Genomic DNA, 16514 nt, shown 5'->3' with positions numbered 1-16514 from the left:
CTCTGTATTCTGAGCACTGAGGAACAGACAGGAGCAGATCTTGAATACAATGGAAATGAAAATGGAAAGATGGGTGCTTGGAGTTACATGGATTGACCATGTTTGGAATGAATGAAGGGAAATGTGAAGATGCTAAAAGTTATAGAAAAGCTGAGGAAGTCCAGGAATAGATGGTTTGGCCATGTGAAAAGGAAATCAGAAGACTATATAGGAAACAGGGAGCTCAACTTAGAAATGGAGGGTAAGAGAAGGGTTGGCAGACCCAGAACTTAGATGGATAGATGTCATAGAATTAGCTGCAGTGTTTCCAAAGAATAGTATTCAAGATAGACTTGAAAGGAAAAGAAGGACACGAAAAGTCAACCCCATGTAGATGGGAGTAAGGCTGTAAAAAGATGGGAGATGAGTAAGCGCAGCAAGTGGTTCAAACACTATATTACAAGAGTGGCCTTGTGACAGATATGACAAGGTCCTGTAACATCCTGGACAAACCTGATTGAATTATGTTTCATCTCTTTGGAGTTCTTTGTATTAAAAATGCATATGTTTGTGTACTATTGTAGGATTGTGTGGAGCTTCTTTAAAAGGAAGCCAATTGCTGGGAGATATGGGGAATTCAAAGGACTTTTGGGGATAATACATGAGAAGTGGATTTTCAAGGAAATTCATGGGGGTGAAGATTATTCAAATGACCCACCTAGAATCCATCCCTTTTGAAGCTACACTTTGAGCAGATAGCCATTCTCTGGCTGATTATCTAGTCAAAGTCTCTTTAAAGAGTCAAACTGGAGAAAACAATGACTCAGAATCAGGCGATGACCTTGGTCTGAGCTGAGATGTGATCAACTGGAAACCAGAGGAAAATCCTTTGGTACTTGTTGGACAGCTCCTACAAGAGCCCTGAACACATACTTAATCTCATACTTCACTAGAAGCTAAATTAGTTTAGCTTCACTCTTAAATTACAGGGACAGAATCTGTCTGATTTGCATTCTCTTGGCCTACTCAGATTCTCCTGTGTGTCTGTGTATGGTTCCCCCAGTGTGATCCAGCCTGTTCAAACTGGTTCCAGTGCTCCCCAAGTACAGAAAGCTACAATCTTTAACACATTGATTCTTAATGGCTCTGTCTGCACTATGAGCTAGAGGTGGGATTCCCAGTTCCTGGAGCTAGCATTCCAAAATTAGCAGTGTAGCAGTAGTATCATGGGCAGCAGTGAGTGGAGGCACAGACTAGTTTCACTGAATGAAAATCTGCCTGAACCCTATCCGTAGGTTTGGCACACCTAGCTCATGCCAACATATGCCAAGTCCTGTACTACAGCAGCTACATTACTATTTTGAGTCAGCTACCTCAAAGAGAGCTACCGTGAGTACGTCTGTGTGAGCTGAGAATCTACATTCTGTATGATCCCTGTGACTTTGCAGTCTATATGATTTTATAAAAATACACTAATGGGAGAATATCAAGTAACTGGAATATGCTTCATGCAAAAGGTATTGTTATAAAGCTTATTGTCTACTGAGTGTGGTCATCCTATTTGTATAAAGGTATCACTCTTGTATCTGAAACTAGAAATATGAAATATAACTCTGAAGGCCTATTGTAAATATGCAAAGTGTGGGCCATTAATGGTGGTTTGGAATCTTAATGGGTCCCATTAACCAGGACAATTGACTGTCTATGGCTTATAAAATGTAAAGTATTAGGCAAGTATTGGAAAGAGCCTCTTCCCCTACAGCCCAAACAGACCCCTTTGGAGTGAAATATCCTTTCCATTATATGGTACTAAAAGCATCACAGTAGTAGAGAGAGAAAAAATGTTACTGAAAAACTACTAGAGTGACCAAAGGATGGTACCATTGTGTTTATAGAATTTACACCCGGGTTTGACTTACTGCATCAATTGGTGCTGTGGATATGGCTTCACTAGTGTGCTACATAGAGGAATAGTACCATGATACATTGATTTATGTGAGGGACAACAGTTGTATTGCAGACTGGCATTCTGTTGAATCAGAGGTGAGACAGTTATGCTTTCAGGTATGCTTTAGAGTATTTAATGTTAGAATAGACTATTGGATGATGTGACAGAATGCAACCTGAGACTGTGGAACACCTGTGCCCCCTGAATTCACCAGCCTGGGGTGTGTCTCAAAATGCTCTGCTACAAGCAACAAACCTCTCTCCAGCTTCTGTTATCACTCAATCCAGCAGCATGTGAAGTCCCACATCCAGCTAGATTGCATGAATGCTCTCAGAGCCACTCATGAAATCTCAGAGAGAAAGGCACCAAGCAGATCCTCCCAGCCTTGTGCCTCAGGGATATACTGTCTTGCACTGCTCAAGATCATGTCTCGAACAATGAAAATGTATTAATTGATCTGACGCTTCTTTAAGGAGAGTGGACATGGACAGCCTTTGCAAACTGAGTAGATTTATCAAACACTTCAGACAAATTCTCTAGTAAGAATAAACATAAAAGTAAGTTTATTGACTGCAAAAGATAGATTTTAAGTAATTACAAGTAGTAAGCATATAGATCAAAGTTATTTTAAGAAATACAATAAAATCGCAGTCTGGGTTCTCATAACTGAACAAGATTTGAATCAAGCAATGTCTCACCCTGATTGATCATACAAATAGTTCTTTAGTATGCAGGCAAGAAATCCTTTCAGCCTGGGACCCCCTCTCCAGTTCAGAGTCTTTGTTTTTCAGATGTTCCTTCAGGTGTTGAGTTGTGGTGGGAGAAAGAACAAGTCATGATGTCACTCTCCTTCTTATATAGCTTCCTCTGCCGGGTGGAGTTTTACAGTTTCAAACACAGCCCCCAGCCGAGTTTGTGAAAAAATACACTTTACAAGATGGAGTCAGGGTTACATGAGCGAGTCACATTCCTTTACATACTTAGCACAATAGCAGCCATCACCCATACTTCAGCTAGAAAGTTTACAGGAAGGAGCCGCAGGTGGGGACAGGTATCTTCTATGGTCCATTGTGAGAGTTAAGTGTTCAGTAATGGGCCATTAACTTGAATAGTCCATTCACAATGTGTTGGTCAGACAATATGTAAATACCTGTTGGGTGTCACCCCCAGTAGCAAACATCTGAAATACTGGTACCTACCTAATATTCATAACTGTAGATACAAAGATAATACATGAATACACAAAGAATGATCATACTTGATAGATTGTAACTTTTCCATTACTACTTTACATGATCTACTTTGTACAAAATATATCATAAGTGTATGGCAGTGTGACTATGCTGGGGCAGGGTCCTGCTTTAAGACACAGAGTGTCACAGACTGATTGAGGCCCAGGTAGGAGATGTATTATTTAGAGATTCATCTTGAGTAGATCTTGAATATGAAGTTGGTTTTGCCTTACTTGGAGTGACTACTGACCAACAGTTGAGAAAAATAACATAATCAATGGTGATAAAACCAAAGCCATGAATGCCTCCTATAAAATGGAAATGAATGGCCTGGCTCTGTGCATGTACATGTCAATGGTTTTGAATGGGTGAATAGTTGTATCTATGTGGGTAGTGGGTTGACAGCAGGAGGTTCTATAGCTGAAGGAGTCATACGTACGATCAGCCTTGCAGCGGTGTCATTTCAGCATCTTCAGATGTCTTAGTTTGGGTGGCAGAATGTCTATGTGACAGTTAAGAGATGAGTGTTCAATGTGGTAGCCATGGCAAGTCTGTTATACAGAGCAGAAATATATCCATTAACAATAGCTGAGGAGGAAACTAGACAGTTTTCAGTGTTAAAAATACAACAGGTTTTTAAAATCTGTTGGTTTGTGGGACGGGATCCCTGGGCTGCAACCTGGGACTATGGGACCGATGTGCCCCCTGAGTTCACTAGCCTGCATTGTATATCACAGTGCTCTGCTAGTGAAAGGCATCAAACCCCTCCAGGTACTGTTATCACTCAGTCCAGCAGTATATTGAATCTCATGCCCAGCTAGATTGCATAAAACACATAGAGAAAGGCACCAGCCAAATCCCGCCCTGCTCCCAGCCTTGTACCTCAGGAATATACTGTCTTGCATTGGTCAAGATCCATTCTTGAGCAATGCAAGTTTATTAATTAGTTTGCCACTTCTTCAGGGGAAAGTGGCCATGCACCAGCCTTTGTAACCTGAGCAGATTTGCCAAACACTGCAGACAAACTCACTGGTAAGGATAAACATAAAAATAAGTTTGACTACAAAAGGTAGAATATATGTGATAGACAAAAAGTCAGAGAAGTTACCAAAAGAAAATAAAAGATAAGCACACTGTCTAAATTCTCAACATTATTAGACTTGGGCAATATCTAGTTCAAGCAGTTTTTCTCACCCCACTGGATATTGCAGGTTGGTTACAGTCTTTGATACAAGGGCCTTCCCTATTAGGCCTGGGACCACTCTCCTCAGCTCCAGCATTCTCGTTGCCGTCAGCATAGGTGCGGGGGAGAGGAAAAGGGGGCATCGTACTTCGTCCTATGTTCTACTTTGTACTCTTAATCCATTACTTGGAGAAAAAAAAAGTCCAGACATAGGTGGGACATTGCTGAGTCACAGGTGTGCCCTCGTGCCAATAAGTCATTGAATTGTACTTCCCTTGCTGGACAATAGTTGTTGATGGCCAATTTCACATATCCCTGGGCACTTGGTCACCTCCCTGGTTGTTGTCTCTGGGGAAAATAGCATCTGGATGACTCCCAAATTTACAGCATATTTCAATGACAACCATTGAGCACAATCTCATAACTTCATATGCACTCAAGATATACCTATTTGAGTAGAACAATGGGTTTCAGCAGTCATGACCTTTTACATTATACCTTACATGGCAAGCCTTATATGAAATATCACAACTAGATACAAATGATAAAGATGGGGATTACGGGGCGCTCCTGCAAAGTACAGAGTGTCACAGTTTGATTTTGTCACAAACGAGGACATAGTTAGATGATCCCAGCTAGTTGCAGTCTTGCATCAGTTGAGAAGAAGGTGGGTGCAATGGTGGGGTCATATCCAATGAGCAGAAGAAGGTACACTTCTTTATTGAAGGCGTGTTAATCTGAGGAAAAAGGAAGAAGAGCATAAGGGTGACCATGAATAAGATTGGAAGATGCAATTTTGCTGAATTTAAGAAACCTAAATCCTCCCATACTACCTCTTGTGGAAGCAAGAAATCTTGCAAGGGTGAATCTAAGATGGAAATCCATTCTTCATGCCACCATGGCTGCATTCTAGTGATGTACCCGGTATCTGCTGTTGCCAATGTGCTGCTGATTTCTACAATGTGAACAGCTTCATCAGGAGAGCCTGAGAAAGTGCTACCCTAAAATACCTTATAGCCCGGAGATTAGAGCAGTTTGTTGAGAGCTGGGAGACCTAATTTCAAAGCTCTTCTCCACAGCAGGCAGAGGTGAGAAGCATATGAGTTTCCCCCACATCCAAGTACCCCAACCAATAGCTTAAAGGTATAGGGGATGCTTCCATATGCTGGATTGTCAAATTAGACTTTCTTTTCCTATGCATGAAAATAAATGGTGAATAGGTGTCAAATTTACAAATAGCACAGGGTCAACCAATACTGCTTGGGGGAAGTTGTTAGTTTGTTTTTGTTTCCCCCCTGCCCTTACTCTCATTTCCGACTTTTTCCCCATCAGTCTATTTGCTCCATTCACATTATGGCTAGCATCGTCAATGGAGCATATGTGAGATTAAATGGTTTGCTGTTTGGGGGGTCTAGCTCCTAGGGCACTTCTAAAATCCAAACCTGTCACTGAGATTGGATACCTAAATCCATTAGGCTCCTTTAGCAATCCAAGCCTCAGTACTCTCTGCTGCTTAAGGACTGGCCCAGCTCAGTGTTACAGGTAGCTTGTTTCAGAGAGGGATCTGTAGGGATCCCAAGGGAACAAGACAGCATTTAAACAACTCTCAAAAATCAGTTCTTAGTCTCGGAGTCAGATGAGGAAAGGTTCTTTACTCCAGACAGTTACATCTGACAAGGTAGGGTTATCCCTTGGAGTGGAGCAGAGAAGAGTTGATATCCTGACATGGTGTTTTGCAGAGGCAGACAGAGAGACTAGACAGACAAATCAGTAAGTAGGTAGACAAACAAACTAAGACAATAGAAAGAGAAAACCACAGATCAGAAGGTTCTCACTATTTTTATGATCCTGTAGCAGAGTGGGACTCTGCTCTTGCCCTGAAGGGGTTAAAACAGCCCTGGATAAGGGCTGGGGCTGGAGAAAGCAGCCTTTTAGGCTGAGCTGATTGGGGAAGTGGTTGCAGCTGGGGGCCACGCCCCAAACTGAGAGACAGTGTCTAATAAGAAGGCCAGGGAAGCCAAGGGCAGACAGTCTTTCTCTGCCTGTAGAGGGAGAAGGGCCTGACACTGCATAGAACTGACAAGGTACCTAGAGTAAAGCAGGGCTGGGGAAAGACAGTGGAGCTGTGGAGCTCCTGCCTGGAAGGCCCCAGGCTGTGGCCTAGAATTAGGTCAGGAAGTACTGGGGTTGTAGGGTGCAACCCAGGGATAGGCCAAGGCAGCAGGTCCAAACCCCTTTGCTGATAATGAGAGGCTAATACTGCAGTCTGCCCCAGGGTGTGGGGCCAGCTAATGACTAGGCAGTTGCCAAGACACTGAGGCAAAATGGGGATAGAGGGTGGGGGGTTCCCAGAGAGGGGAAACCCCTAAGAAAGAAGAAGGGGTTACTGCCAGGGGGCAGAGCCCCCCAGAAAAGGGGCACTGGGGTCCAGGGAGGGACATGGGGCCAGTAGCCGAAAGGCAGATCACTGGTCTGCAGAGGGTGCTCCAGGCTGGAACCTGAGCTAATTTGTGGAAGCAACCAGCAGGAGGTGCTGTGGGGGTGAATCTGCCCATTCACAGATCCACATTTAAAAGACAAGGTAGTTGATGAATATTTTTATTCCTTTTTAATCTTATTTTATCCTTTCCTTTACACATGACCAGATTCTTCTCTCTCTCACTCTTTTCTAGGGGTGGGTCTCTCAACCTGGTCCTATTGATTTCTGCCTGGATGCAGCAGTCTGCTCACACAAAGGCAAAGTAGATGAAGTAATATTTTTTTATTAGACCAGCTTCGTTTGGTGTGAGAGACAAGTTTTTGAGCCAGAAAGAGTTCTCCTCTCTCTCCAACTGAAGTTGGTCCATAAAAGGTATTATCTCACCCCTCCCTTATCTCTCAAATATCCTGGGACGGAGACGAGTACAACTCTACTGCATGCTCACACTGAATAAGTTACAACAAAGGGGTTGTGGTTAGGACCCCAGCTACTACTGGAGTCACTCCTCTCTCTCTCTATTTCTGAAGACAGCACTGAGAAAACAGAGTTCATTTGGTGCATGTTAGCTGTAGTTTCTTTTTTTGGAGAGTGTGTGTGTGTTTTATGGGGAGGGTAGGGGTGGGGCATTCTCTGGAGAAGACACTTAGTTTTAATAAGAATGCAAGTATGGCCATACCTGGTCAGACCAATGGCCCTTATATCCAGTGTCCTGTCCTCCATCAGTGGCCAGTGTCAGACGTTTTAGAAGGAGTGAACAGAATAGAGCAATTTGTTGAGTGATCCATCCTCTGATGTCCAGTTCCAGCTTCTAGCTGCCAGAGGTTTATGGACTCCCCAAGAGTGGGGATGAGTCCCTGACTATCTTGGCTAATAGCCATTGATGGACCAATTTCTCCATGAAATGATGTCTTTCTTTTTGTACCCAGTTATACCTTTGGCCTTCACAGTGTCCCCTGGCAACAAGTTCTATAGCTTGGCTGTGCACTGTGTGAAGAAATACTTCCTTTCGTTTGTATTAAACCTGCTGCCTATTAATTTCAGTGGGTGACTCTTGGTTCATGTGTTTTGTGAAGATGTAAATAACAGTACCTTATTCTCTTTCTCCACACCATTCATGATTTCATACCCCCTCTTACTCCTCTCTTTTCCAAGCCAAACTGTCCCAGTCTTTTTAATCTTTTCTCATATGGAATCTGTCCCATACCCATAATAATTTTTGTTGCCCTTCTGTGTACTTTTTCCAATTCGGAAATATCGTTTTTGAGATGGGATGACCAGAACTGCACACAGTATTCATCCTGTAGGTGTACCATGAATTTATATAGTGGCATTATGATATTGTCTGTCTTCTCATCTGTCCCTTTCCTAATGGTGCCTAACATTCTGTTAATTTTCTCCGACTGCGGCTGCACATTGAGCAGATCTTGTCAGAGAACCTTCTATGGTGACTCCAAGATCTTTCCTGAATCGTAACAGCTAATTTAGACCTCATCACATTCTCTGTATAGCTGTTTTCCAATGTGCTTTACTTTGCATTTATCCGCATTGAATTTCATCTGCCATTCTCTTGCTCGTCACTGTTTTTTGAGATCACTTTTGTAACTCTTCTTAGTCTGCTTTGGATTTAATTATATTGAATAATTTTGTATAGTGTGTAAATTTTTCCACTTCATTGTTTACTCCTTTTCTTACATCATTTATTAATATGTTAAACAACAAAGACTCTAGTTCTGATCCTTGAGAAAGTAGCTATTTACCTGTCTCCATTCAGAAATTTCCCTTTGCACAGAATGTGACTATGTTGAAAGCTAGGTTCTGGTACAAGTTCCATCTCTTTGATTAGATATTTGTCTCATGGGCAGATAAGGGAGGAAAGGTTTAGTTTCTCTATAGGGTCATATGGGGACAAACATAGATTGGATATTGGAGACAACATTGGCTTCATTCCCATTTCTATTAACAATTGATGTCAAAATAGCCACTCGCTTTCATGAGGGCAGGATAGACTCCGATATATATGTGGAGCCTGACTTTCAGATGTGCAGAACAAAGAGCTAAAATCCCATTCAGTAAGATTTTCAAAGGAGTTTAAATGACTTAATAACAGATGTTCCACTAATTTTCTAACGGGCTCTTTTCAAAAGTATGTCACTGTGACTAGAGAATGTGTTCCAGGCACACCCATTCTTTTTCTTGAAAAATCCTAGCAATTTCAATCATTTCTCCTCATCAGACACTTGAAGTAGGGGTCTTTCATATCTGAGATGAGCACCATAATCACTGGGATAAAAGTTATGGTGGAGCTTCTCTTCCTAATTCCCTCTCCTTGTTGTACAAAAACAAATTTATATAACTGCCCATGAACAAATGGAGGCTGGAAATTAGAAGGTTTCTCACATTTATGGATACATTTATGAGTGTAACTGTGTGATTGCATTTCCTGAGAAGTTGGGGGGCACGGCTTAGCAGCCCTGGGCTTCATTTTTGGTTTGTCTTAAGTTCCTAAAGCTCATGCTTCAGGGTTTACATCCTCTGGGAATGTATTCTGGGAGGGTTTTTGTTTTGGGGGATTTTTTTGGTCTCCTTCCTCTGAAGCATCAGGGATGGCCATAGCTGGAGATGGGATCTTGGGTGGGGTGGGCCTGGCCTCTGAGGTGAGACCAAGCATTCTCTCTCTCAGATGTTTACCAAGGTCATTCTTGCTCACATAATCAAACGCTAACTGATACTTGACTCTCTCTTAGCTTATTTCACTTCAATTATGGCTGTTTCTTTTTTTACTCTATTTTATTTACTTCTGTATGTTTGTTTTATTTTTAATTTTTTAAATTTTCAATTCTTGAAAATATTTTTTCTTATATAATAAAAATATAAATGTTTATAGTTTTATTTTTATAGTGTTTTTCTTTTTAATTTCTTTTATAATTTTGATGTATTTATAAAAGTAAATGTCACTGAAAGTGTCACATCACAGTAGAAAGTTTTGATTTTGATAAATCAACATTTCCAAATCAACTGAGTGCTCTAGCCAAGGTGTGGGCTTCAGCTAGAATCCCAGTTTATGTATTGCATTATTATCTCTTATCCAGATTATCCCCAGTACTAGGTTTTAATTATCCAAACTGAGTGCTTGGCCATATAAAGAGACTGGGAATTTCCTCTATAAATGGCTCTATGGCCAACTCTGTGGCTGTCTGTCTGCAATGATAGTGGGGAGGTGAGATGCTTCCATTTGCCTGATTTCCACTAAAATCAGGCCCAGATAATACCCTATGTGATGCTCTAGGCAGAGGAAAACTCTTTGAGAGGCCCTCATCCAAACCCCCAACTTCAGGTCCCTAAATCCCTTACACTCTAGACCATAACGCCAGAGGTCACTGCCTCATCCCTGTATTCAGAGCCTATGTAATCAATACCGAGAAGATAACTCAATTTTCAGAATGTCACTAAAGAGTTTGAATCAACAATATCTGCTGGCAGAGAAATTTAAAAGTTAATATGTGATGATCACAAAGCAGAATAAAAACTGATCTACATGGTACAACACAAATGAAATTAAATGATGACCACATAAAAAGGCTTAGGAGGTGAGGGTTTGGACTGGCACAACCTCACGCATCATGAGTTGGGTTTTGTTCAGGACAATGGAAGCTTCTGAAGTCCAAACCAAGCCAATTCACAGTCAGCAAAATTGTGGGGTGTTTTACCAGCTCAAAAGAGGCTTCGAGAATTCAGGGAATCCAGTGCTTACAACTTCATTTGCCAGACTCCTCCTGGCAGTGATGTAATGAGGGCTGATAAAGAAAACTAACCCCAGGCCCAAAAGCCAGGTCTTGATTAAGCTAATAATTACATCAAGGCCTTAGGCCTCAATTATACTAACATATAGCAGAGTAAGAAAAGTTGATTTTCCACTAACCCTCCTGAGGCTCACTCTCTGATTTTACTATACACTACTATTATAACACTATTATATTACTAAATGCTGCTACAATAATTAATGCTGCTATATGGGTTTAAAACTGGAAAATCCCAAAATAACCAATCTATCACTGCCAGAAGACTAACAGCTGTTAGGTCATTGTAGGTTATTAAGGAGCTCCTGTAAGCATAAAATATAAATCATAATAACCCAACTAACAGAACAAACAATAAGTATTTTTGGAACATAAGTTCCTCAAAATTTGCTTGAGAAACAGCTGCTCAAACCGCAAGAGAAGGATAACCGGGGTGTCAAGGACTTGGCAATAGAAGGAGCTTCCTAAGAGGAAGTAAAAAGGGACAAGCTTAGCAATTTTTAGCTCTTTTTGCAATAATTGTTTTGAGAACATGTCAGAACATGTCATGTATCACCCAAATAAGGTAATGACAGATGTACAAGCTCATGTGATAATTTGCGGTTTTAGGCTTTATAAACACAGGTATCTCCGCTGTAAGGTAGAGCGGCTTACCTCTTGCTAGAGGACTAGTCGTCTCTCCATGCATATGCGTGTATTCTCTGATTAATCAATAAAGGAGCCTCAGGCTGTCTGATCAACTCAACTCGTTGGTGGTCATTTTTCCATGACAGGGCAATGTGAGTGAGGCACTTGCCTCGGGCGCAGAAAGTCTCTCTTTTGAAAGCAATTCTGCGGCAAGTCCTTCCCTCCGTGAGGACTGAGGAATCCGTCATCAAACAGTCACTGGTTGTCAGAAAGAGAGAAGGTGGCATGTTTGGTTCTTTGGCAGAAATTCGGTGATGGTCTCCTAGTCCCTCTTTGAGGGAAGGACGTGCCATCGAATTGCTGCCAAAGAATGGCACAATTCCTCCAAGAGGAACTGTCGCCGAAGAGCCTAAAGTACTGCCTTTGCCCCTTGCCTCCCGATCAAAAATCCCTAGATACAGCTCTGTCTCCTGGTCATCTTGTTTTCCCATTACACACCACTAGTATCAGTTTTTGGGAACAGAATGAAGGGAGCAAAGCTTATTCTGTTGCCAATCAGAAAAAAAATATGGTTTTTACAGAAATGTGAGCTTGCCTTAGCAGCAAGTTTGTGTCTCAGTTTTTCTCATTCACTCTCAGATGTCATAAGACTCCATTATATGACTCCAAGCCCCCAGCCTGTGTGCTCAGCCCAGTATTTGGGCAGGTGACCTGAAGGAGAGGAAACATTTGAACATTAATGCATTTAAATTGATAATGTGATATTGACATTTAATAAATGCCATTCTTGTTATCTTGTAGAGGATGGTTCATTTCCACCATGGCAGATGCAGAACAGGGAAATCAAACTTCCCTCACAGAATTCATCTTCCTGGGATTCGGGTCTGTCCCTGAACTGCAGATCCTTCTCTTTCTGCTGTTCCTTGTGATTTACATTGTGACCACGGCTGGAAACATCCTCATTGTTGTGCTAGTTGTGACTGATCAGCACCTTCACACCCCCATGTACTTCTTCCTGTGGAACTTGTCTTGCTTGGAGACCTGTTACACCTCGACCATCCTGCCCAGGATGCTGGCCAGTTTCCTGACTGGGGACAGAACCATTTCTGTTGGTGGCTGCATCACACAATGTTACTTTGTTGGCTTCCTTGCAGGCACCGAGTGTTATCTCCTGGCAGTGATTTCTTATGAGCGATACCTAGCAATATGCAAACCACTGCATTATGTAACCCATATGAAGGGCAGTTTCTGCCTCCAGCTAGCAGATGGGTCTTGGATAAGTGCGTTGTTAGCTAATTCCATAGTAACTCTTATGATGTTACAATTAACTTTCTGTGGCCCAAATGAAATTGATCACTTTTTCTGTGAATTTACACAAATAATAAATCTCTACCGCAATGACATCTACCAGATGGAGCTTTTAATTACCATTCTGTGTGCTTTTTTCACCCTGCCCCCATTTACTGTAACTGGGACATCCTACCTGTGTATCATCTCCACCATCTTGAGAATCCCTTCCACCACGGGGAGGCAAAAGGCATTTTCAACTACTCCTCTCACCTCATCGTGGTGACAATTTTCTATGGAACACTGATATTGTGTATCTGCTGCCAAAAACCAACACACTCAGACCTCAACAAAGTGTTCTGTCTTCTACACAATTCTGACTCCTATGGCCAATCCCTTCATATACAGCCTGAGAAACAAAGAAGTGAAAGAGGCTCTGAGGAAAAAAATGCCAGTAAATGTGTAAATTAATATCATGATTTTTAAGCCATTCTCATCATTTTTCCACACCTGTCTCATTAAGTTTGCACATGGTAGCTGAGCTAGCTAGATTAAAGCTGACTCAGGTGTCTCTATGTGAGCTGCAGTAACATCATGTGATTGCAGTGCAGACATACCCCTAACAATTTAAGGCAGAGCAGTTTCGTTGGGTTGTCTTTTGTATTCTTGTCAATTTGTTTAGGTAAAACTCTGAAAAGCAAGCTAATTCTATTTTTGAAAGAGCTCCGTTAAACATTTAGAAAGCTATACCATTTCTTTTTGTTTTATTTTATTCTTGTACAAACCTTCTTTACATGTGGGTTTTGTACAATATTGCTATTCCCTGGAAACTTATGTCTTCACAATTTACATTCATGTAAGCTAGAGATGACATTACAATGACTAATCTCCTCACTTCAGTTTTCAGTGGCAATGGTTCCAAGGTGAAAAATCCAGATACAAGGCCTGGGGACATTCAAATGGAAGAAAATGTTTTGAGACCTTCCAGCAAGTTGACCATTGGGTCTAACTCACTAGGGCTCTCCGGCTGCTGTGTGCACCTCCTTGAAAGACATGGTTAAGCTGACCTAAGCCCCCGTGTAGTCTGATAGACCCAAGCCAGTTGGGAGCAACAGAGTAGTAGAAGAGAGATATACAGGCCACTGAATAAGCATTTTTCTGTTCTCTGAGTGACCAGAGCAGGGGCTGCTCCAGGCCAGTGAGAACACCTGACTCCAATGAACCTGCTAAGAGTCAGGTGAGGCTGTTAAGCACCTGACTCTAATTAAGGCCCCTCTGATTCTTTAAAAGGGCTCTCTCCAGTCAAGCCAAAGGGAGCCAGAGGAGAGGAAGTGCATGTGAGCAAGCGAGGAACTGAGAGCAAGAGGCAAGAAAGAAGCTGAGAGTGAGTAGGCATACTGGTGGAGGACTGAGAAATAAAAGCGTTATCAGACAGCAAGAGGAAGGTTCTGTGGAGATGACAAAGAAGGTGTTTGGAGGAGGCCATGGGGAAGTAGCCCAGGGAGTTGTAGCTGTCATGAAGCTGTTACAAGAGGCACTATAGACAGCTGCAATCCACAGGGTCCTGGGCTGGAACCCGGAGTAGAGGGTGGGCCCATGTTCCCCCCAAACCTCCCAACTCCTGATCAGACACAGGAGGAGTTGATCCAGACTGTGAGGAAGATCACTGAGGTGAGCAAATCTGCCAATAAGCGCAGGATCCACCAAGGTAGAGGAGCAACTTTGTCACAACTGGTGTCAGAGCTGGGATCTGGTGTGCACAGCGCGGCAGAAGAATGAGGGTGATATAAAAAAAAACAGAGTAGAGGGTTTGTTTTTTCTTTCACAACAATGGATGACTTAGTACGGGCATTGATACAAGCTATGGTGGCCTAACAGGAGGCTACCTGTGTCCAGGCAGCTACCCAACAGGAGGCGGTGTGACTGCAGCAAGAGACTAATCACCTACTGATAGACCAGGCTTCTCAAGACCGAGCTATGCTGCGAGAACTGATAAACCAGGTAAAGACCCTTACAGAGCTGAACTGCGGCCATGATAGTATGCAGATCATACAGGCTAGCCATTGTCTGCAGAAAATGACACAGGAAGATGATGTAGAGGCATATCTTCTGGCCTTTGAGAGGACAGCCCTACGGGAGGCCTGGCCTCGAGATCAGTGGTCTGGCATCCTTGCCCCATTCCTATGTGGGAAGGCCCAGAAGGCTTACTATGATCTGCCTGAAGAGGCTGCAGCAGACTACCCCCAGCTGAAAGCAGAGATCCTGGCCAGATTTGGGGTAACGACTGCAGTGCGGGCCCAGCGGTATCATGAGTGGAGGTACCAGGAAAACAAAACCCCATGGTCCCAATTGTATGACCTCATCCATCTCACATGAAAGTGGTTGCGAATGGAGTCCCAGAGTCCAGAAACGATACTAGAAGTTACTACTAGTATATATTAATATATTAGTTTTGTTGCAAACTCCTCCAGTCTAATGTTCCAGTCACATTGTGTTCTACAGGAACAAAGGACTGGACAAATCTGGCTAGAAATGTGGCATGCCACGAGAAGGTAGCAAATCACCAGAAAGCATTCCATAGGTGGAAAGAGCTTGAGATGAGTCTAAGGTTAAAGTCCACAATAGATGACGAGCATCAAGAGAAGATTGCATCAGAGTTCTGAAAAGGCTCTTTGCCATTGTGAGAGGGCTTGCTACCCAAAACCTAGCACTGCGAGGCACTTCAGATCAGCTGCATGTGCCAAACAATGGAAACTTCTGCATAGAACATCCTCACCACACAAGTTCCCCGACCCACCACCCTTTCTTTAATCATAATAATAATTCATAATAAATAAATGACTATTCCTCAAAAGAAAGAAAGAACGTCCTAGTTCTTACATCTCCTGCTTTCTTTGTATGTGTCAGTCTTCCTTAGATCATAGGGGCTTTGTATCAGGGAGTGTCCTTTCTTTTCTGTCTTGTAAAGCGCACACTAGTGACACTGACCAGATAATTAATGGAGACATCACGCACACACAAATAACCAAGCCCTTTGTCATGAAGACAGTTCTCCTCAGTAAAGCAAGCTATAAACATTAGGAAATGCACAGAGGACTAAAAGGCTGCAAAGTGAAGCACCCTCAAGTTAGAAAATACCAGAATGAGCATTGCCTGTGCAATGTTAACTCTGCAGTAAATGAGGCAAGGAGCCTACAGGCAACAGACTCCTTCAATACACAGCCCCAGAGCAGAAAACTCTTTGCACTGAATAAAGCAGGGGTCCCGTGGAAAAAAATACTATGGGATCATGTCATTCAAGTCCGCATCATCCTGCAAACGCGCAAGAGGACTGAATTGAGGGTGCCAGGGAAACACGTCTTTGGACATTTGCTAATCTGAGAATGCTTCACTTTGTAACCTTTTCTTCCTGTTTAAAAACCTTGACTTTGTATTTCCTAATGATTTTATTGATGAAAGCAAACGTAATGTTAAGTGAAGGGTTTTTGTTTGTTAATTTCCTTTGGTTTTTTAATAGAAAGAAAATCTTTTCTCTCTGTGCAGTGTAATGGGGTGACCCCCGCACCCCCTCCAGCCTGGAAGGGGTTGGAAAAACCCTGCAGAGAGCTGGGGCTGCGCAAGGTAAAACCCTGGCTGATTGGGGAAAGTGGCTGCAGCTGGGGCCATGCCCCAAACTGAGCAACAGGGCCTTATAACAAGACCAGGGAAGCCAGAAGGATCAGTCTCTCTCTGTTTGTAGAGGGAGATGGGCCTGGCTGCTGGGAGCTAGAGACAGGGTACCTGAGTGGAGCAGGGCTGGGGAAAGCCAGAGGAGCTGGGGAGCTCCAGCCTGGAAAGCCTCAGGCTGCGGCCTAGCACAAGGCCAACAGGTCCTGGCGGTGGCAGAGGGCAGCCCAGGGGTAGGCTAAGGCAGCAGGCCCAGACCCTCCTTGCCAGTAATGAGTGGCTGATACTGCAGCCTGCCGTAGGGTGTGGGGCTAGA

The sequence above is a fragment of the Gopherus flavomarginatus genome, chromosome 12 (assembly GCF_025201925.1).
Source record: "Gopherus flavomarginatus isolate rGopFla2 chromosome 12, rGopFla2.mat.asm, whole genome shotgun sequence".
NCBI classification, from domain to species: Eukaryota; Metazoa; Chordata; order Testudines; family Testudinidae; genus Gopherus; species Gopherus flavomarginatus.
The sequence above is the reverse complement of the archived record's forward strand: the minus strand, read 5'-3'. Positions refer to the sequence as shown.